Source organism: Myxocyprinus asiaticus, chromosome 14, assembly GCF_019703515.2.
Source record: "Myxocyprinus asiaticus isolate MX2 ecotype Aquarium Trade chromosome 14, UBuf_Myxa_2, whole genome shotgun sequence".
Classification (NCBI taxonomy): domain Eukaryota; kingdom Metazoa; phylum Chordata; class Actinopteri; order Cypriniformes; family Catostomidae; genus Myxocyprinus; species Myxocyprinus asiaticus.
Genome location: NC_059357.1, coordinates 24,571,280 through 24,593,005, shown reverse-complemented (window position 1 = coordinate 24,593,005; position 21,726 = coordinate 24,571,280). Strand labels below are relative to the sequence as shown.

The 21,726-nt window shown below is 39.3% G+C and overlaps 1 pseudogene; it reads left to right on the top strand.

The window, feature by feature from the left end:
* LOC127451331 (thyroid hormone receptor alpha-A-like) overlaps positions 1-16,469 on the top strand; it is a 66,151-nt pseudogene extending 49,682 nt beyond the window's left edge.
* Positions 16,470-21,726: the final 5,257 nt, after the last annotated feature.

Genomic DNA, 21,726 nt, shown 5'->3' with positions numbered 1-21,726 from the left:
TGGGGGCTTAGACCGGTGCTGGTCTGCCGACCTCTTAACACGTGCGCCAGTCCATATGAGGGCTTCTCTGGCGGCTTTCCAGGTGCGCCGGCACCTCTGCATAAAGGCATGAATGGATGGGACCCGAACGTCGGGCTCTTGAGTGGGGAACAGAGAGGGCTGGTAACCGAGGCTACACTGGAAGGGTGATAACCCCATAGATGACAACTGCAAGGACTTGTGAGCATACTCGACCCAGACTAAATGATCGCTCCAAGAAGACAGATTACGGGAGGCCACACAGCGTAGGGTTTTCTCACATTACCGATTTGCCTGCTCTGCTTGCCCATTTGTCTGGGGGTGGAACATGACACAAATTGGGGGCCTCTGTCAGAAACCACATCAGCGGGGAGGCCATGAATGCAGAAGACGTGGTTAAATGACTGCCACTGCTGTCTCCCTCACCGTGGGTAATTTGGGGAGGGGAATGAAAAGAGCCACCTTCGAGAACCAGTCCACAACAGTCAAAATTACTGTGTTGCCATGGGAAGGGGGGAGACCAGTAACCAAATCCATGGCTATGTGCGACCAGGGTCTCGAAAGGGACTGACAGTGTTTGGAGGAGCCCAGCCGGGGGGGTTACTGGAGGTCTTATTAGTCACGCAAACAGGACAAGCAGCTACGAACCGGTGTACGTCCTGCATTAGCGATGGCCACCAGAATTGCTGTCTAATGAGCATCTGGGTGCAAGTCACCCAGGGATAACAAGCGACAACAAGCCCCACTGTATGACGTGCGTCCGAACTGATCATGGAACTAACAACCGATTTGCTGGACACGTAGCGGGAGGCGCGGTGTTTCGTAGCGCAGCACAGGCTTTAGCCTTCACATCCCAGGATACCATGCCGAGTGGCGGGTAGAATGGTATCTGGTGGGATGGTAGAGGTCTCGATTTCGAAATATTGAGTCAATGAAATGGGCTTGATCTTAGAGCCCGGGCGATACGAAAGGATGAAGTTGAAACAGGTGAAAAGTAGTGCCCAGGGAGCCTGTCTAGAGTTAAGATGTTTAGCACTATGAATGAACTCTAGGTTCTTATGATCAGTCCAGATCACAAAAGGTACCCCCAAACTCTCTAACCAATGACACTACTTGCCCAATGCCAATCGGACAGCCAGCAATTCTCTGTTACCGACGTCGTAGTTCCGTTCAGCTGGTGTTAAGCGGTGCGAAAAAAGCACACGGATGCATCTTTCTGTCCGAGGAAGAGCGCTGCGACAGGACCGCTCTGACACCAAACTCCGACACACCCACCTCCACAAACCACTGACATGCAGGGTCGGGAGTTATCAAAATTGGCACGGCACAAAACTGCTTCTTTAATTTAGGAAATACGGCCTCGGCCTGCGGGGACCAACAAAAGACAGTGCGAGTGGAGGTGAGATCCATCAGAGGCGCGGTGAGTAGGCTGAAATTATGAATAAACCTGCGATAGAAATTAGCGAACCCCAGAAGCCTCTGCAACGCCTTGTGAGAATCTGGGGTTGGCCAATTGGAGATGGCTCTGACCTTGGCAGGGTCCATGAGCCCTCCCTCAGATGAAACGATGAACCCCAGGAACGGAACCATCTCTGCATGAAAAGCGCACTTTTCCGCCTTGACAAACAGCCGATTCTCTAGCAGTTGCTGAAGCACCTGCCTGACATGCTGAACATTGTCCTGGATATTCTGGGAGAAGATCAGAATATCATCTAAATAGACAAACACAAAATGGTCAACCATATCCCTAAGCACGTCATTCACGAGCCCCTGGGAGACGGCTGGGGCACTGACCAATCCGAAAGGCATAACCAAATATTTGAAGTGCCCCCTATGGGTGATAAAAGCCGTCTTCCACTCAAGGTGAGAAGTGTTGCATAAGTCCCAACTTCGTAAAGACGGATGCTCCCTGCAAATGTTCCAAAGTTGACAGGAAATGGAGAAATGGACGGGCATAATGAAAACAGAGTCCTTGAATGAGGCGTCGCTGCTTCTACTTGTGAGAAATCTGAGCCCTACCGACTTGCATGGGCTCTGCCTCGGACCGTGATTCTGGTGACCTGGCTGAAACTGTGGACTGGGTATGGTGGTCAGCTGCCGGGGTGGGTGGAGAATGGCAGCGGCAGCGACGTAGGGCCAGATGTTGATCCACTCGGATGGCCAGATCCACCAAGTCGTTGAAGCGGGAAGGCAGGTCCAAGTGATAGATTCCGACCTGGATGTCGTCAGAAACCCCATGCAGGAACCGATCCCACTTGGCGTGATTGTTCCACTCACAAGATGCAGCAAGGGTGCGGAACTCGATGGCATAGTCTGCGACCCGCTGATTTCCCTGAAACAGTCCGGATAAAACCCTCGCTGCCTCATGACCTTGAGCTGAGCGATAGAACACCTGGCAGAGCTCCATGGCGAATGCTTCTGGTGAGGTGCAAGATAACGCATGCCACCTTCATTGTCTCCGATGGGAAAGCAGAGGGCTGCAACATGAAGAACAAGGAACATTGTGAAAGGAAAGTGCAGCAGGACCCTGCCTAACCTGAGAACAGGGCTGAAGGGTTGATGCGAGCCTCTGAGTGTTCAGAAACGTGGGGAAATACCGGAGCCGGTGAGGGCGCTTCCTGGGTGGAACTGGAATCGGGAGACTGGCGGAGTTATTGAACGATAGAGGTGAGCTCAGCAAGCTGTGACGCCATCATCTCCAGAGCCCGGTTAGAAGCGGAGATCTGATCCTGCTGACATCACATTAAGGCTCCCTGCTGAGACAGGGCGGAGTGAAGAGTAGATTCCTCCACTGGGTCCATCCAGGATAGATTGTTCTGTCACAAAGGTGAGACAAAGAGACCCAAGAGCAGAGGAACAGTTCAAAGGATTTATTAACAATAAATTATAACTTCAGCAGATCCAGGTGAGGTGTGAAGATCCCAGCACCGACTGCAGAAGAAGGTGATGGGTGTGATTGTCGATGAGTGTGTGCCGACCGCGCAGTGAGCAGATCTGAGATAAGGAATCCTTCGTGAAGAGTGCGTTCGTAGACGAGTGCATGTGTTGGGGTAGTCAGGAGCAGATTCATGAGGAATCCTCCGCTAAAGAGATGTGGACGAAGAGAAGGGGTGTACAGCAAACTGAAGGCAACCACACTCCCGACACGCGGGCAGAGATGGGCAACCAAAACAGAGACACGAGACAGGACCAACTAGGCAGAGAGAGCGAGGTGAGTTACTTAAACACCAAACAACAATCTAGCAAAGAACATGACACAATGAAGGGCTTAAATGGGCAGTGAATTAGCGGAGAGACAGGTATTGCTAGCACGCTAATTAGTGGCGTGATCAGCGTTCCCATGGGAACAATCAGTGTTCCCATGGAAACACTGATCACGCATGCCAACAGCGCCAGAGTCACATGAGGGAGAGAAATAACAAAACAAACAGGACAGACTGATGAACTCACTGGAACCGTGACACAAAGGGACTGTAAGTCTGTCCCTCACATCTTCCTTATTAATCCTGTCAAAAATGAAAGATTGCGCTACTGTGAATAAGGTCCATAGACCCCATAAAAATGTTTAAAGAGCATGTTGACGTATTTCCCATGGACATAGGAAATTTGGGTGGGACATATCGAAAGCCTCATCCCTTTCAATATGTCACCCCAAATTTCAGGATTTAGTTACATCACATGAACCATTATTTGTTACTTGCTGATCGGTTGTATGGGGAGGGACATTCTCATTCAAGAGAGCATTTGATTGGACAAAAGTCTGTATAGGACAAAATGAATCATCAGTATTTTTGGTCAGTTTTCCAGGAAGAAAATTACTGTAAATTTTACATTTGTATATGGCTAAAAGTAAACTCAACGTTTAGGCGTACACTAGCATATACTGTAGATGGCCTCAAAGCAAACAGACATGGACTAAAAGTTACAAAACTCAAATTTAAAATTTTTGATTTTAATTGGATCTTTAATATTCAGCAAGAAGAGACTTAGTGACAATATAATTAGTGTCTTAAGACTACAGAACATTTTCCTTATAATTAATTCAGTATGATCTGATCTGTCTCAACATAAACATCGAAATGTTTATATTAGTCTTTAAAAAAGTATTTCTCAGAAATTAAATGTGGCCATTGAAAAAGCCAGCTATAATCCTCTAATGCAAAATAACATTGCATCCCATTGTTTGTCTGTGATTCATTTCTCTGGTAGTGGTGCTGGATGATTCAAAACGGGTAGCCAAGAGGCGTCTGATAGAGGAAAACAGGGAGAAAAGGAAGAAAGAGGAGATAGTGAAGACGCTGCACAATCGACCCGAGCCCACCGTCTCAGAGTGGGAGCTGATTCGGATGGTGACCGAGGCTCACCGCCACACCAATGCACAGGGCCCTCACTGGAAACAGAAACGCAAGTTCCTAGTAAGTGGCCTGCTCATGCCTGTATGCCTGTGTGATCTTAAGCTTTTTTCAGTGTTAAATGAAAATGTTGATTTACTGACTGTTTTATTTATTTTTTAACAACATATTTTTTATATGAAAGAGCAACATATTTTTATATGATAGAGAAATATGTACACTCAAAAATTATTTAAAAAAAAAAAGGTTTAAATTAGCTGGATTTCAATATGTTTATAGGAATATTCTGGGTTCAATACAAAATAAGATCAATTGACAGCATTTGTGGCATAATGTTGATTACCACAAAAAATCATTTTGATTCATCCCTCCTTTTCTTTAAAGAAAAAGCAAAAATCTGGGTTACAGTGAGGCATTTACAATGGAAGTGAATGGGGCCAATCTTTGGAGGGTTTACAGGAAGAAATGTGAAGCTTAGAGTTTTATAAAAGCACTTTCATTCCTCTGTTAAAACACATGTATTATTTGAGCCATAAAGCTGTTTAAATCATCATTTTTATAGTCATTGTAGGGTTTTATTACAGCGCCATGGCAACTAAGTTGTAAAATTGGCTCTAATTTTAACTTTACACAGAAAAGGTTAAAAAGTGATGTTGTCTCACTTAAATCATGTTAACAAGCATATCGTTTATGTCTTGTGGCTATACTTTTGAAACAGTGAGTATTTTAACGTTTATGTATTGGCCCCCATTCACTTCCATTGTAAGTGCTTCACTGTAACCCAGATTTTCTTTTAAAGAAAAAGGAGGGGTAAATAAAAATTAATTTTTGTGGTTATGCCACAAATGCTGTCGATTGAGCTTAACTTGTATTGAACCTGGAATATTCCTTTAACTTTGGTAAGTATAAAATAAGTTAAAAAAATGCCACAGCAAATGTAGTTGCTTTGCTATTTACCAAACTGTACTGTTTAAAACTGACTAATATTTTTACTACATTTTAAAGGTTCATTCTCCTCATTAAGTTTAATTAAATACTTAACATTTATTTGGAATTCATAAATACACTATTTAACAGATTACCCAATTTGTCATGCTATATCTGAAATGTGTAAATCTTAATATAGAAAAAAATATTTTTGAGCTTCTATATTTTGCATTAAAAAATACGTTTGCAATAATTCTTATATGTTTAAGCATTAATAGCTGAAAATTATACTGCTATAAATTCATAAACACATTTTTTCTGGGAAACGGTGGCATCTGGTGACTTATTAATTATTTTCAATCCATGCTAACTGATGATTCAAAGACTATCACAACTCATTCAACTCAACAATCTCATTCTTGCGAAACCTCAAAAACAACCATGTCTATGTTAGCCAACTAAATAACGTTACATTGTTGATGTATATAAATGATCAGAATTTGCAACAACATGTTGAATTCATCAAAGAGAACCACATGTTAAAGTTTGCAAGACATAACAACTTGTACAGTACTGTACAAAAGTTTTAGGCAGTTTTGTTGAATAGTGAGGATGCTTTCAAAAATAATAGCATGAATCATTTTTATTTATCAATTAACTTCATACAAAGTCCAGTAAACATAAAATAAATATTATCAATATTTGCTTTGACCACCCTATGCTTTAAAAATTGCACCAATTCTCCTACAGTATGTACACAACTGTTCTTTTGAGAATCGTCCCCATTGCCTCGGCAACTATTGTCACGTCGTCAAGCTGTGCATAATTCCTTCATCATGACAATTGTATTTGAATGTCAGGGGTCAAAATGCATGTTGCCTAGCAACAATATGAAGTGTTAGACAGAGTGAGTTGCCAGGATTTGAGCACTGACGACGTTGACCAATGAGCATTGATGATGACGTTTTCACAAGGCAATGACTAATACTCAGTTTATATTCAAATAACAGCATGCTCACACAAAACATGCTGGGTGAATGATTCAGATAAATCAGTTTGAGGATGGATGGATTTATGTACGGATGGATGGAAGTGATTAATGGATGGATGGATGTATGGATGGTTTTTTGTCACATTTCATTAGTAACATCTGTCAGATATTTTTGTTTTCACTCCTGTCACATCCCTATATTTGTTTGTCCTTCAGCCAGAAGACATTGGACAGTCTCCAGCCCCCACATCAGACAACGACAAAGTGGACCTGGAGGCCTTTAGTGAGTTCACCAAGATCATCACCCCTGCCATCACAAGAGTTGTGGACTTTGCCAAAAAACTGCCCATGTTCTCTGAGGTTAGTGTCTGTTGTTGCATAGATTTGCATATGTAACCAAACAGTTGCTAATTTCTTCACTGTGACCGAAAGCCCTTGAACAGATAATGGTTATTCCACATGTCTTTTGATAAATACACATTTTCATAAACATCACTGTACTGCATTATTACGATAACTGTGAGAGACAGTGACTGCTGTGAAAGAGCAATTTTCTGCTCAGCTCCAGCTGTCACAGCACAAATCACAAATCTGTGGGACTTCTCATCTTTCACTGTGTGTTTCGTCTAGTTTCACATATGTCCTTGTTTGTTATCACATCTAAGTAATACCTTAATTAAAACAGAATTGGCTGGGATTATGGGCTGTTCCTCTGCTTTAAACCAGTTGTTATTTTTTCACTCTAATTGCTCCTGTGAACACATAATCACAAATCATCACTTGGTGCCTTAGTATACTGGAGGAAATCGAAGCTTCTTTTCTGTCTTTAGTTGAGGAGAGATGTTTGTGATTTCAGTCTCACTAGGAATCCCAAAAGGCCATAATTTCTGTGGCAGATCTGTAAATGTCAAAAGAATAATGTGTTGTCCTGTAAAAGGCTCAACAATAAGGATTTTCTCCACTAGCACAGTTGGGCCAGTAGTCCAGATTTTACTTGCCCTGCCAAAATTTTCACTGGCCACATCAAAAATATTATAATTATTTTAGCTTCAAATGTTATTATTATTTTAACTATTTAGAGTGTAAAAAAAATATAAAACGTGTTTACTTAAAAGCTATGATATAACAATGATCCTTATGCGGAATATTCATAAGCACGCTTTTGCTGGAAAATTATTAAACACGGTGTGACACGTTACTGATTTGTTTATAATTTTAAACCAGTTCTAACTGATGCTTACAAGACTACCACAAAACATTATTGCATATTTTGACATCATCTATGTGAGATAACATTACGTTGGTGACGAATCTACAACAGCTCAATTTGCAACAATGTTCCCTTTTTATAGAAAGCCAATTGTTTGAGTTTGCAAGATATGTACTTGATAAACAATGTAAAATGTTGTTAGGCTGCACTGGGCAAGGAACAGTTCCATCAGCTGTCCTGAAACTATCTCACACTGGCTCTGGACCTTCGGGTCATCCTTACTGTATGCTCTATTCTCTATTATTGGTGTACAGCTGCCTTGTGAAGACCAGATTATCCTGCTGAAAGGCTGCTGTATGGAGATTATGTCCTTGCGTGCGGCAGTGCGGTACGACCCAGAGAGCGAGACTCTGACCCTAAGCGGAGAGATGGCTGTCAGTCGAGAGCAGCTGAAGAACGGAGGGTTGGGGGTGGTGTCTGATGCCATCTTTGACTTGGGCAAGAGCCTGTCACAGTTCAATCTGGATGACTCAGAGGTGGCACTGCTGCAGGCTGTACTGCTCATGAGTTCAGGTGAGAGCTACAGCAAGATATGGGTTTTCTAAAAAGCATTGCAATGACCCAAACTCACACCATTGGTTGAGTCAGTGTTGCTGTGTCAGGCTGATCGGGATGCTCAAACAAACAGACCAAACAAGCTCCAAAATAAGCACCATAAAAGTAGTCTATAAGACTCGTGCACTATATTCCAAGTCAAATTTTAGTCGTCATTCATTGATAAGTGTTCCCTCTGTCACCACATGTGGTCAGGCGAGACACATCACTATTTGCATTTGATCACTTAAATAAGTCTCCTGTGACCACTTGTGTTCGAATTTCGAGGAGAGGGTCTCTGATTTCATGACGACATATATCAATCGCAATGTCAATGTGTTACTACATGATAATAAAGTGCAACAAAGTCAGACAAAACAAGGAAAATGCGAACAAAACCACAGTTTCTCCCAGATGCAGTTGAAATTTAATCTATAAAGAAATGCAACATTTCGAACTAAATTATCTGTTGTTTTAGTGAAGTACCTGTATTGCTGGGCTTCAGATGTGTGTGCTTCTCATTTTTGTCACTGCATGTTAATACAGACACACTGAAGAAGATCCGTGAAGTTCTCATGAAATGCATCCTAATACCAGGTGCAAATGGGTATATGCCATTTTCAGTGAATAGAGATACAGAAAGCCACAGAAAAAATTATCAAATTTCTTCAGCATACTTGGAATAAAGCACACGAGTTGTTGTGATCATACAGACTACTTTTATGATACTTTAATGGCGCCTATTTCTTTCTATCATCAATGCACTTTAAGTCGCTTTGTATTGGTTCGTCTGCCAAATGAATTAATGTAATGACTGAATTTACTTGTGTTTCAATCTTGCATTGTGCAGATCGTTCAGGACTGACGTGTGTGGAAAAGATCGATAAGTGCCAGGAGATGTACCTGTTAGCGTTTGAGCACTACATCAACCACCGCAAGCACAACATCTCACACTTCTGGCCCAAGCTGCTGATGAAGGTGACGAACCTCCGCATGATTGGAGCCTGTCACGCCAGCCGCTTCCTGCACATGAAAGTGGAGTGTCCCACAGAACTCTTCCCCCCACTCTTCCTGGAGGTCTTCGAAGATCAGGAGGTGTGAGCCACAGGGGAACTTGGGGGGGGGGGGGGCAAAACTGATCATGAATTTATTTTTGCAAAGCATACCAGAATCATTTTTTTTTTTTTTTTTACCTCCTCATGCAAAACCGAACTGGGTTTTTTTTTTTTTTTTTTGCACCATTGGTAGCTTGTCAGTTGTGTCTGGGATTAGTTTTTGGGGTGTCAGCCTACACTCATTTCGACCCCACTGTCACCTGCCATTCAGATTCCTCCAACAGACAGTAAAAAGCTAGCATGCATCAACCTACCTCTCGTGCCAACATACCTCCCAACTTCAAAAGGAGCTTATTTTAAAAGCATGACAAACAGACCTGGACAGTGAATGTTCCTCACTGAGGAGTCAATGGATCTCAGAGTGCTTTAGAGCCAGCTCAGATGATTTCAACCATCTTTGTTCCGGAAATATTTTTCCCATTAATTTTTTCCATAGGAATTTAATTTCAAAGATTTTCACAAAAGAGTTCTAAACCATGAACCAAACCAACCAGCTCCAAGGTGAATCACAATATTACAAACTTTCATGTGAAGCAAAAACAGTATTTGAAAACGGGACAAAAAGACAACTGTGTACTTAATGTCTTTAACGAGGGAATGAACTACAATCCCATGAAGCATTGCAGATGACATAATCTAATTAAAAACTATGGAAAAATATAAAAGTATTGATTTGAATTTGTTGATTATAAGAACAGAAAATATATACCTAAAGTTATTGCAAAATATTCAGATATGTAAAAAAATATAAGTAGTTTGAGAGTGTAGGGTGACTCGATTATGTCATCCACAATACTTTATGCAGTGGGAGATACCTGCAGAGCTCTTTTGGTGCACTTTGTAGTTCTGCGATTCTCTGATTGGTGGATCATTCTTTGCAGGATTATAGGTAGTTCATAACCAGGAATTCGGCTATTAAACAATATTTTTTAAATGAAGTTGAAATAACATTGACTAATGGCTTCAACAGACGCATATACCATCGATTAAGAACATTGGAGCTCACGTTAGGTCTGTATTTAAAGGTTAATAAGTTATTATTAAAAAATAAAATTGTTTAAGGAAAAAATGAATGGGAAGTTTACTTCCGTAACCTGAATGTTGCTCCTAATAGCTATTTCAAAACATGTTTAAGAAGGTTCAAGCTGTTTTTGGAAGGACAGAGGAAACCAAGAACAGCATTAAACACCCACGTGATTATGCAAAACTTTGCTTTAAAAGATAGACCTAAAAATAATGCTTAGCTCCCTCAAATAACGATAGTATTTTAGCACTCGGCTTCCTCTTTGAGTGCATTGAATATCTCCTTTGAAAACATACTTACCTGTATGCACTCATACACTCTGTATATACATTAATATGTTGTGTGAACTTGTATGGGTTCAAACCTTCTCATACCTCATATGCACCAGCATATAGACATACATGTAGCAACATGTACATACATGTATGCATGCTTTTGATTCTACCTGCACCATCTCATCTATCCTCTTGCAGTGTATAAAGTTCTCATATACCTTCCTACCTACCATATCTACCTGCATACATACCAGAGTACATGTATTGCATACATACGATACCTAAGCTGAAAATGTTGTGACCTCATCTTCTAAATAGCCTCTTGTTGCTTTCCGCTGTTTGCCTCCATATGACACAAACAGCTTTTCTCCTTTTTCTCAATATGCTTTTTGGTCTTGGGTCTTCATTCCTAGACACATGCATCTTCTCATCCTGGCCTACAGATATAACATATGAAAGCTCAGCCTACAGAGTATGGTGGTACCATAGTTCAGTAATGGTAATACCACGATACTTTGATATATACAGTCTTCATTTACCATGTTATTTAAGTTACTTCAAAGAATAACATGGTATTACCATGTCCAAATATCCATTGCCATGGTAATTTTGCTATGTTTTTGTTTGTGAGGCCAAACACTGTGTCCTAAACAGATGCGACAAGATAAACTGACAAACGATAAAGCTATCTCTTCCATGTCAATCTGAGTTGATGTCCTAACCAACTGCGATGAGCAACAAGACATTTTGTCAGTTGATTGGTTTCTATTTCAGCAGCATGGCATTGGGTAGTCCTGCTCACATTGATATATTGCAGATGGTATACATCAAATGTTCTGATTAGCTTTAATTGTGCCGCATTGCACAGCATTTCTGCTTTCAGTGTTGACAGACAAATCACTTCTCACTGAAATCTTCTTGTAGCTTACCTGGTTTGGACACGTGTAAGTATTACCCCCTAAAATCAATCCATCCTGCTGTTTTTTGGAATTTATTTTTGCAAATGACTCTAAGATAATCAGGAAAAGGTACATGGCTCAAAAATCCCTGAATAGTTCATCTTCACAATTTTTGAAAGTCTTGACAACCTCTTTGCACGAGGAAATGAAATGAGTGTCACTTTCCTCATCATGTCTTCAAACAGACTCTACCTCACCCCTTATCCATGCATTGGAAAGTACATTCACACTCACCTGCCTTGACATAGCCTACATATGCCTGCTTAAACCTTTACATAAGCATATCCACATTTACACTAAGAAGGCATACATTTGTTCACTCATATCAGTAGCGGTTATAGCGCTTGTTTTGACTTTGTGGGTGGTTGGAAATGAGATGGCTGGTGGAGTTCAGGGTGCACACTTGTCTGTGTGGGCGCCTCATGCTGCCCCCCACCCCCCCTCCCCCATGAAAGATGCTGCCCTGGGACTTCCCATGTCGCCCATGCCTAAATCTGCCCCTGCTCATGTTGTCATCTTTCTTACCTTTTCACTTGTGTAATGTGGGCCCAAGTGTCAGTCTTGTTCCCTGTTTCTGAGGACCTGCCAGGCTCTGTTTTTTCCTGGATAGGTGTGGATGAATTTCACTGTGTTGTAACAGAGCTAACAGATTGTTCAGCAAAATCATTTGGTTTAAAGAGATAGTTTACCTTTAAAAATAGAAATTCTGTCATCATTTACTCACCCTCATGTAATTTTAAAGCCTGTACAACTTTCTTCGGTGGAACACAAACAGATAAATTACTGACTTAAATTTCAGTCTGTTTCTCACATAAAGGACCACTTTTATGGTGCTTTTGCATCCTTTATGAAGCTCAAAAGATTCAGTCCCCATTTATTGTAATTGCAGGGAAAAGAGTGACCAGTACAATCTTCAGAATTTCTCCTTTTGTGTTTGTTCTACAGAAGAAAGAAAGTGAAACAAGTTTGGAACAACATGAGGGTGAGTAAATGAAGGCAGACTTTTATTTTTTGGGGTGAACTATCCCTTTGAGAAAGTTCTGGAGAGAAGCACAGGAAGATGGCCCCAGTGTAATGGCTCTCAGCCAGTAGGTCCTGAAACCTCATTTCTTGTCAGCCCAGTTCTACAACCCCATGCCTCCAAACCAGACACATTTATGTCCTCTTATTCTTGTAAGAACTGTCAGTCAAGCAACCATCTTCATGCTCAAAACCATACATGAAGAGCTGTACATGAACTCCTGCCCAGCAAAAGACACAGCCAGACCCAAAAGCATCTCTTCAAATAGTTTAACCGGCTCAGTTTTCAGGTTCAAATAGATAGCAGGGTTTTGACCGCAGTCGGATGTCCCATTGTACTGATACTGTGTCACTGTGATAATGAAGCATGAATGTGACACAGACAAACAAAAGGGCATACAGGACAAACTCACTGTGACTCAGCCAAACTCAGGCATTGAGCACCCATCAGGCCCCAGGCCATGCACCTGACTCAGGCTCAATCCAATCCACCAGCACTGCAGAGATGCACTGCCCACAGTCATAATCTACTGCACCAGCAAGGGTCAGCTAAGCCCTGTCCACAGACCCTGTTATTATTAATGGGGAATCAGAAAGCCTTCTTTCCTGGACATACCAACTTGATTTAAAGCACTTTTTATTAGAACAGAGTTTACTCTTTCACAACTAGCCAAGTTGGTCATGCATATACTGGCCAAGATCAACCAAAACAATCCCAAATTGCTCTTGAAATGACTCTTAAAGACTAATTTTACTTGATCTTTTGAAATAAAAATGAGCTTTTTCACCATTAGCCTGAACGATTCTAAGCATTTAACGGTTCCAGTAGCAATTGCACTTAAAAACTGTTCAGTATGGCCCGGATTTCTCACCATGGTTAACTAACCATACTCAGGACAGAGAATCATTCTGGTGGAACGACTTAAGTGATGTGCCGACTCATAAATGGTCACTTGCCCAGTCGGTCCATTCTAATTTTGATTTTGCTGAACCACAGTGGAAAAGAAACTGAAACCTTTCTGACGAGCCAGGATCGAAATGGAAAGGCACGATTCCGCAATGAGAACCGTTCAGCCCGATGGTGGAAAAGCGGCTAAAATGTCTGAAAGGAAACTGTCACTTTCAGAATTCAATACTTCCTCCTCAGTAAAAGACCATTTATTGAAACTAACTTGCAAAAACATCTAGTTCTGAAATCCTTGGCGTTATAAACCTGAAACCACATCAATGATGCCTAGAGGGGAAAATGGTAATGAAAAGCTAAATCATGACTTGTGTTTTTGCTGGGAAAAAAAACATAGGCGGACCTCAGAAAATAAAAATAAATAATAAAAATGTATGATATGACCCCTTTAACAGATAAACATGGGCATTGATGTCCCTTCGATAGCTCTCTGAATCATTCTCACTCACCAACATATTTTAGCTGCCTCTGGATTCCACAAATCTCTTGTCTGGGATGTAAGGTCCAAAAGTTCTATAAATGTGTAAAAAAAAAAAAAAAAAAAAAAGTCCTGCCATTCCATTAAGACAGCGAACCTGTTCTATCTCCTGATGAGGAATGTAAAAAAATAAAAAGAGAACAATCATTCTCTATAAAACACATTTCTGTACTGAGAAAGTCTTGCTGTTATAATCATGCATTTTATGGACTTGTAAGACATTTACAGATGGAATGCGTTATTTACGAAGGTATGACTGGGACTGTGAATTTTGGACAGTGAATGGGTTGTGATAAAGAGGAACAAATGTTCAGAGTGTGAAACTAATGTGTGAACAAAGTTCATGTCAGGCACTGCATTTTTGTAATTGTTTTCAATATGAACTGTATGGTGGGTGTGTAAGTGCTCACTGTGGACAGCCACAGTGCTTCTCATGTGTTCAGTCTGGTTTTACACATCTGATTATAATTAACGCTGTCTATCTCCCATATCAAGATGCTGTTGCAGGGATCAGTTGATTTTAGAAATTTTAGGTAGAACAAATACCTCTATGTCAACAGCTGTTCATGCCTCATAAAAATTATACATGGGGAAGTTTGATTTAGAGCCACACTAATTTCTAATGTATAAATATTACTAAGTGTTAAAGGGATAGTTCACCCAGAAATGAAAATTCTGTCATCATTTACTCACCCTCATGTTGTTCCAAACTTGTATGACTTTCTTTCTTCAGTGGAGAACACAAAAGGAGATGTTAGGCAGAATGACGCTCATTCACATTCATTGTATGGATAAAAGATGCAATGAAATTGAATGGTCACTGAGACTACCATACTGCTTAAAATCTCCTTTTGTGTTCAATGAAGAAAGTCATATGGGTTTGGAACGACATGAGGGTGGGTAATTAATTACAGAATTTTCATTTTGGTGAACTATTCCTTTAAACAGTAATTCTAACTCATTCACAGGCTGCCATGATGTGAAGTGGCCTTCAGTTATAAGGGTTGAATGAATGAACTGTAGTTGTGTCCTAATTTGTTGTTGAGAAACCCAATTAAAACTGAATGAGAAAAAGATGCCAAGATTTTTATCCACCCAGACAGATAAATATCTACAGCAGATCTTTATACAAAGTGCTGACACAGTCTTTCTTTGATTAGAGAACCAACACTACTAGTACTTTAATGTAGGCTCCATCTCAGGAGCTCATCATCTTACTATTTTCATCAGGGTCTAACCCACAACACTTATAAAAGCAACTATACATGGCTGAAACCATACCCATCCTCAACACAGGCCTGTCAAGAGACCTCTAACCTCACTGGCCTTCATTTTGAAAAGCTGTTCAGTGCAATATTAATTTTTATGTTCAGCAAGTGACATGTATGTATTATTTTGCTTTAAAGGGATAGTTCACCCAAAAATGACAATTCTGTCATCATGTTGTTCCAAACTTGTATGACTTTATTTCTTCTGCGGTACACAAAATGAGATGTTAGACAGAATGTTAACCTCAGTCACCATTCACTTTCCTTGCATTTTTTTTTTTTTCTCCATATAATGAAAGTGAATGGTGAATGAGCCTAACATTCTACCTAATGTAATGTCTTTTGTGTTTTATTGAAGAAAGAATGCCATATGGGTTTGGAGAAAGGGTAAGTAAATTATGACAGAACTTTCATTTAAGGGTGAACAATCCCTGAAGCAATGCTTGTACCTACACTTTCTCCACCAAAAATAGTTCTGTAATGACAAACACATGAAAATGAACTTGTATCGCAAAACAAAGCTCGCACAGTTGTTCATAAAAAGTATGTATGTGTGTGCACTGTGTCCTTTTCTTGCTTGTGGACATGTAAGACCAAGATAATGTATGTGCAGAACACTAATTTGGATGCTAGTCATGCTCAAACAGGAAGTGGTGTTGAGATGACCTCTTCTGTTTAGTGCTATGGGTCGGTGGTGAACATTTAGTGCTTTGTTAAATCATCCTTTGTAGCATTGTATGTTATCCCTTTATGAAACTGTCTCATAGTACCAACCTGTAGTTGATGAAGGCCCTTGGTCACCATGAGGTTATTTCCCACAATGCCTCAGTTAAGTGGATTATTGGATGCAATGCAGACTTTCTTTGTTTTTCTTTTAATATTTCAATTTTTTAAAGACAAGCTAGAAAGATCAAACTGACTTTTAAACAGTTGGGTCTTTTGAACTAATGGCCTTCAATGGACTGTTTTTGGCTTGGTAAAAAATTAAAATAATAATTCTCTCAGCTGTTATACTTGCATGTAGTCAAAACTGAAGTTTACAGTTAAGATGAATTATCTTCTCACATGCAGAAACCAATACTATCAAGTAAGAATATGTAATATTAGAAAATGTCCTTTTCGCAGCTATACAATCAAAATGCATTGATGTGTACAACAGCATACCAATCAGAGGATAGCAGAGAAAATATGGGAAGGGTTTAAGAGTAACTCAGGTATGTGTGCTACTTTTCACTTTAATAAATGTTTAATAAATTATTGTTGTCTGTTGTGAAGACCTCTTGTCTTTGACTTTTCAATTATGTTGTCATTTGTCAAACCCACAATCAAATCAAAACATTTATCTAAAGTAGTAAATAGACTGCTGATGTTTCCAGCATCAGCTTATTAGCATTATCTTTGTAGCGAATGATTTCCAAAAGTTTTACCAAAAACTTTATTTTTGTGGGCATAACTTTTCTAGACTATTCAACTGTAACATACTCTTATGGCAACAAGAACAGTATATTTAACATAAAATCTGACATTAAAGGGGGTTGTATTAGAGAAACGTGCTATCTTCAAGGGATAGTTCACCCAAAAATGAAAATGTTCTCATCATTTCCTCACCCTCACGCCATCCCAGATGTGTATGACTTTCTTTCTTCTGTGGAACACAAATGAAGATTTTTAGAAGAATATTTCAGTTCTGTAGGTCCATACAATGCAATTGAATGGTGACCAGAACTTTTAAGTGCCAAAAATCACATAAAGGCAGCATAAAAGTAATCCATATGACTCCACTGTTTAAATCCATATCTTCAGAATTTATATGATAGGTGAGGGTCAGAAAAAGATCAATATTTAAGTTTTTTCTTTTTTTTTTTTTTTTTTTACTATAAATCTCCACTTTAACTTTCTAATTCTGAAAGTGAAAGTGGAGATTTATAGTAAAAAAAGATTCAAATATTGATCTGTTTCTCACCCCCAGAGTCTTGTGGATTACCTTTATGCTGCCTTTATGTGATTTTTGGAGCTTGGAAGGTCTGGTCACCATTCATTTGCATTGTAAGGACCTACAGAGCTGAAATATTCTTCTTAAAATCATCATTTGTGTTCAGCAGAAGAAAGAAAGTCATACATATCTGGGATGACATGAAAGTGAGTAAATGATGAGAGAATTATCATTTTTGGGTGAATTATCACTTTAAGTCTTAAAATCTGACAAATTCAAATTAGGATTCTAAAATTACCATGGTTACTAAACAGCTAAAATAGAATTCTAGGTAGGATGTTTCTGTAATACGACCCCAGATAGTCTATAGAACAACAGTAACATACACTGCTCAGTAATACAAATACTCAAAGTATTTTCAACAAAACAGAAGAACTGTAGAATATGTCACTGTTTAATACTACTAACTGCAAACACAAATAAAGTGGAATAAAAAAAGGGACATGTTTAATGCTGACAGCTTTCCTTCACCTTCCAGTCTGTCATTTAGCTGGTAAAGCTGATGCAGAAATCCATCACTGGGTCCAATTTCACGTTCCTCTCTCACTGTGGCCAGTGCAGCATGTCTATCCATTCTGTGATGCAGCATTAGGTATGTAATGACTAGTGCAGCTGAATGGCTGTAACCTTTCTGACAGTGTACATACACCTTACCTGAAAACCAAAACGTGAGACTTATGTGAAAAGCTTGATATATATATATATATATATATATATATATATATTTAAAATGTAAATTATATCCCTCATGATACCCCAGATGTGTATGATTTTCTTTCTTCTGCTGAACACAAACAAAGATTTTAAGAAGAATATTTCAGCTCTGTAGATCCATACAATGCAAGTGAATGGTGACCAGAACTTTGACGCTCTAAAAAGCACATAAAGACAGTATAAACATAATCCATCAGACTCCAGTGGTTTAATCAATGTCTTTCTAAAGCGATAAAGTTGGTTTTGGTGAGAACAGACCAAAATATAACTCCTTTTTCACTGAACATCATGACAGCAGTCTCTTTAGCGATCATGATTTCAAGCTCGATTTTACTTCACTTCAGAAGATATTGATTAATCCACTGGAGTCTTATGGATTACTTTTATGCTGCCTTTGTCTCCTTTTTGGAGCTTCAAAGGCCTGATCACCATTCATTTGCACTGTACTGACCTACAAAGATGAGGTAATCTACAAAAAATCTTAATTTGTGCAGAAGAAAAGAAAGTCATAGACATCTGGGATGGCATGAGGGTGAGTAAATGATGAGATGATTTTTGAGTGAACTAACCTTTTAAACTGGTTTAAGCAACTTGTTTCATCAGGGTTAAGGCCAAGACACAATGGTGGCAAGGGAAAACTGAGAGTATAAAAGAAACCTTCAAGAGGTCCTATCTTAACATATAATTGTTAGGCTGAAAATTATAACAGTAAGTTCAAGTCCTGGAACTGGATTGGTCAAGTGGCATTCCAAGCGCGCTCATATTAAGTATAACAACACTGGGACACTTAAAGGTGCTGTTAGCGGACGTCGACAGGCTGATCGACGGACGCGCCACACTAGGAGCGGTCGATTCGCGGTTGTTTGTGGAGAGCGCAATTGTATGGTAAAGCAACATCGTTTGGCGGTTAGCATAATCTGTACTCTGCCTGTATAAACATGTCAACTAGCTCAGATGGAGAAAATGGAAATGAAATGGAGTGGATTATAGCTAAATCTGTGAAGCAGAAAAGGGCATTGAAAGGAGAGGATCGGAGGGCTAGAATGAGAAGTTCGACTGATAATAGTGAGTCTGGTAGAAGTAATACGATGAAAAAATCAAGATCTAGTCTACATGATAGTCAGAGCAGTTTTCATCTTACACAAACTATTGAGTGGAAAGTTGTTGTTGAGTTCAATCAAGATGGTGGGCATTATCATCCAATAAGACAAACAAGTGCAATAATAAAACCTGCTAGATTATTGAACAACAAACAGCAGCAGGATAAGATACTAGCCGTTGAGCATGTCTATGGAAGATGTCAAAAAAGAGATGCAAGGAGGTAAGATAATAGAGGCCACAAGACTGAAAAGTAAAAAGGATGGTTCAATTAAGGAAACATTATCTGTAGTAATTCAGTTTGAGAAAAGTTTGCCAAAATCAGTGCAAATGGGATGTATGATCTTTAGAGTACGGGAATTTATCCCAAATCCTCTTAGATGTTATAAATGCCAAAGAATGCTACACATAGCTCAGCAATGTAAAGGTAAACTAAGATGTGCGAGATGTAGTGGTCAGCATGAGTATGGAAAATTTGAAAAAGAAGGCCAAAGTGAAATGCTGTAACTGTGGAGGAGATCACAGTGCAGTTTATGGAGGGTGTATTGTGCAAAAAAGAAGCCAAAGAAGTTCAAAGAGTAAAGATAATGAGTAAAACCTCATATGCAGAAGCTCAAAAGCAAGTCAAGGAGAAGGGAAATACTTACAGGAATGACAACAGAAGAGGCCAATATTATACAGGCCTAAGGGATGACATATCATCAGGTTGTCAGGAGGTAATCCATGGACCGGTCCCTATGGTGACTGAATGTAATCACAAGTGTAAAGTTCATGAGGATATATTAGTAGTGAAGAAAGTGAAGTATGTGGCCTTCATTTGTCACATTAATAATGTTACCTCACAATTTAAAAAGAAAAGTGATAGAATAAAAGTCATTGTAGAGGCGGCAGGTAGGTTTCTTGACATGAGAGAAATTAAAGCAGATCAGATACATGCATAGTTAACAGTAACTGAAGGTGGAGAAAATGCACATGCTGAGGGTTGAGATGATTATGGTTCTGCACATACTTCAATGGAACACGAGAAGCCTTATAGCTAATGGTCAAGAATTTAAAAAGTATATTTACGATTTGGAAGTAGTTCCAGAAATAGTATGTGTTCAAGAAACATGGTTAAAACCTCAGCTTGATTTTAGAATTCCAGGATATAATGCAATAAGACATGATAGAGGTAACAATCAAAGTAGTGGAGGGTGTGCTACCTTTATCAAAGATGGGGTAGCTTTCAGAGTGATTACATCTCCTGAAGAATGGGAATGTAACGTAATTGAAATCTGTTGTGCAGGAAAAGAAGGAAATATTAAATTAATTAATTTTTACAATCCATGTAAAAAGTTAATTATTGAAATGTTAAATGAAATAGGAGGAAAGGTTTTTAAAAAGGAAATTTGGTGTGATTTTAATGCTCATAGTAGTTTATGGGGTGGAAATTACACAGATAGTCATGGAAGAATAGTTCAAGAGTTAATGGATGAAAGAACATTAGTCTGTATTAATGATGGAAAAGGAACAAGAGTAGATGTGAATAGGGGGTCAATTTCATGTTTGGACATTACTCTGGTATCAGATAAGTTAGTTAATAAGTGTGAATGGTATGTCAAGAAAGACTCGACCGTAGGAAATGATCATTTCCCAGTTCTCACTATAATAAATACAAACGTATCAATGCAAGTAGGGAACTCGATCACTAGATGGTGTTTTGATAAGGCTGATTGGGAAAATTTAAAAATATGTTGTAGGAAATCAGCACACATGGTTACATTAGAAGGTACCATAGAGGAATGCTCAAGACAAGTAACAAATTATATACTTAATGCTTCGACATTATGTATACCAAGGAAAGTAACAAAAGGGAGAAAGAAAGTTGTACCGTGGTGGAATGAGGAGTGCAGTAGAACCATTAAAGAAAGAAATAAAGCATTTAGAGTATTAAAGAAACACTTAATACATGAGAACATAATTTATTACCAAAGGAAAAGAGCAATTGCCCAAAGGACAATTAAAAATACCAAAAAGAGGACATGGAGGGAATTCTGTTCCACCATTGGTAGTGAAACTGAACTAAAAGATATCTGGAACATGTTTAAACAAATGAGTGGGAAAAGGAAGGTAACAAAAATCCCTGCATCAGAAGATGGAGAGAAGACAAAGAGAAGGCAGATGTTCTGGGAATCTCGTTTGCTGCAATACACAGTGGTGAACATCTAGATGATATACATAGACAAGAAAAAGAATGGGCAATCAGGGTAAATGAAGATGTGAGGGGAAAAGAGAGAAGATGATATGTCAGCTCTTGATGTGGATATTTCAATGTTGGAACTTAAAATAGCTTTGCAAGTCACACGTTTAGACAGATGCCTGTGGAAACTTTGAAGATTATACAGAGACTCTTTAATAAAATATGGAGGTAAGGAGTTATTCCGAATGTGTGGAAAGAGGTGATAATATTACCATTCAACAAACCAGGGAAAGATCCTGCTAATCCAGGAAATTACAGGCCCATTGCTTTGACCTCACACTTATGTAAATGGATGGAAAAAATAATAGTAAGTAGATTATCATATGTTCTGGAACAGAGAGGATTATTATGCAAGTATCAGTTTGGATTTAGAAAAGGAAGATCCACAACTGACACTCTTGTTCGAGTAAGTAATGAAGTGGAAAAGGCTATGAAAATGAAAGAGTTAATGGCAATAGTCTATTTTGACATTGAAAAGGCATACGAT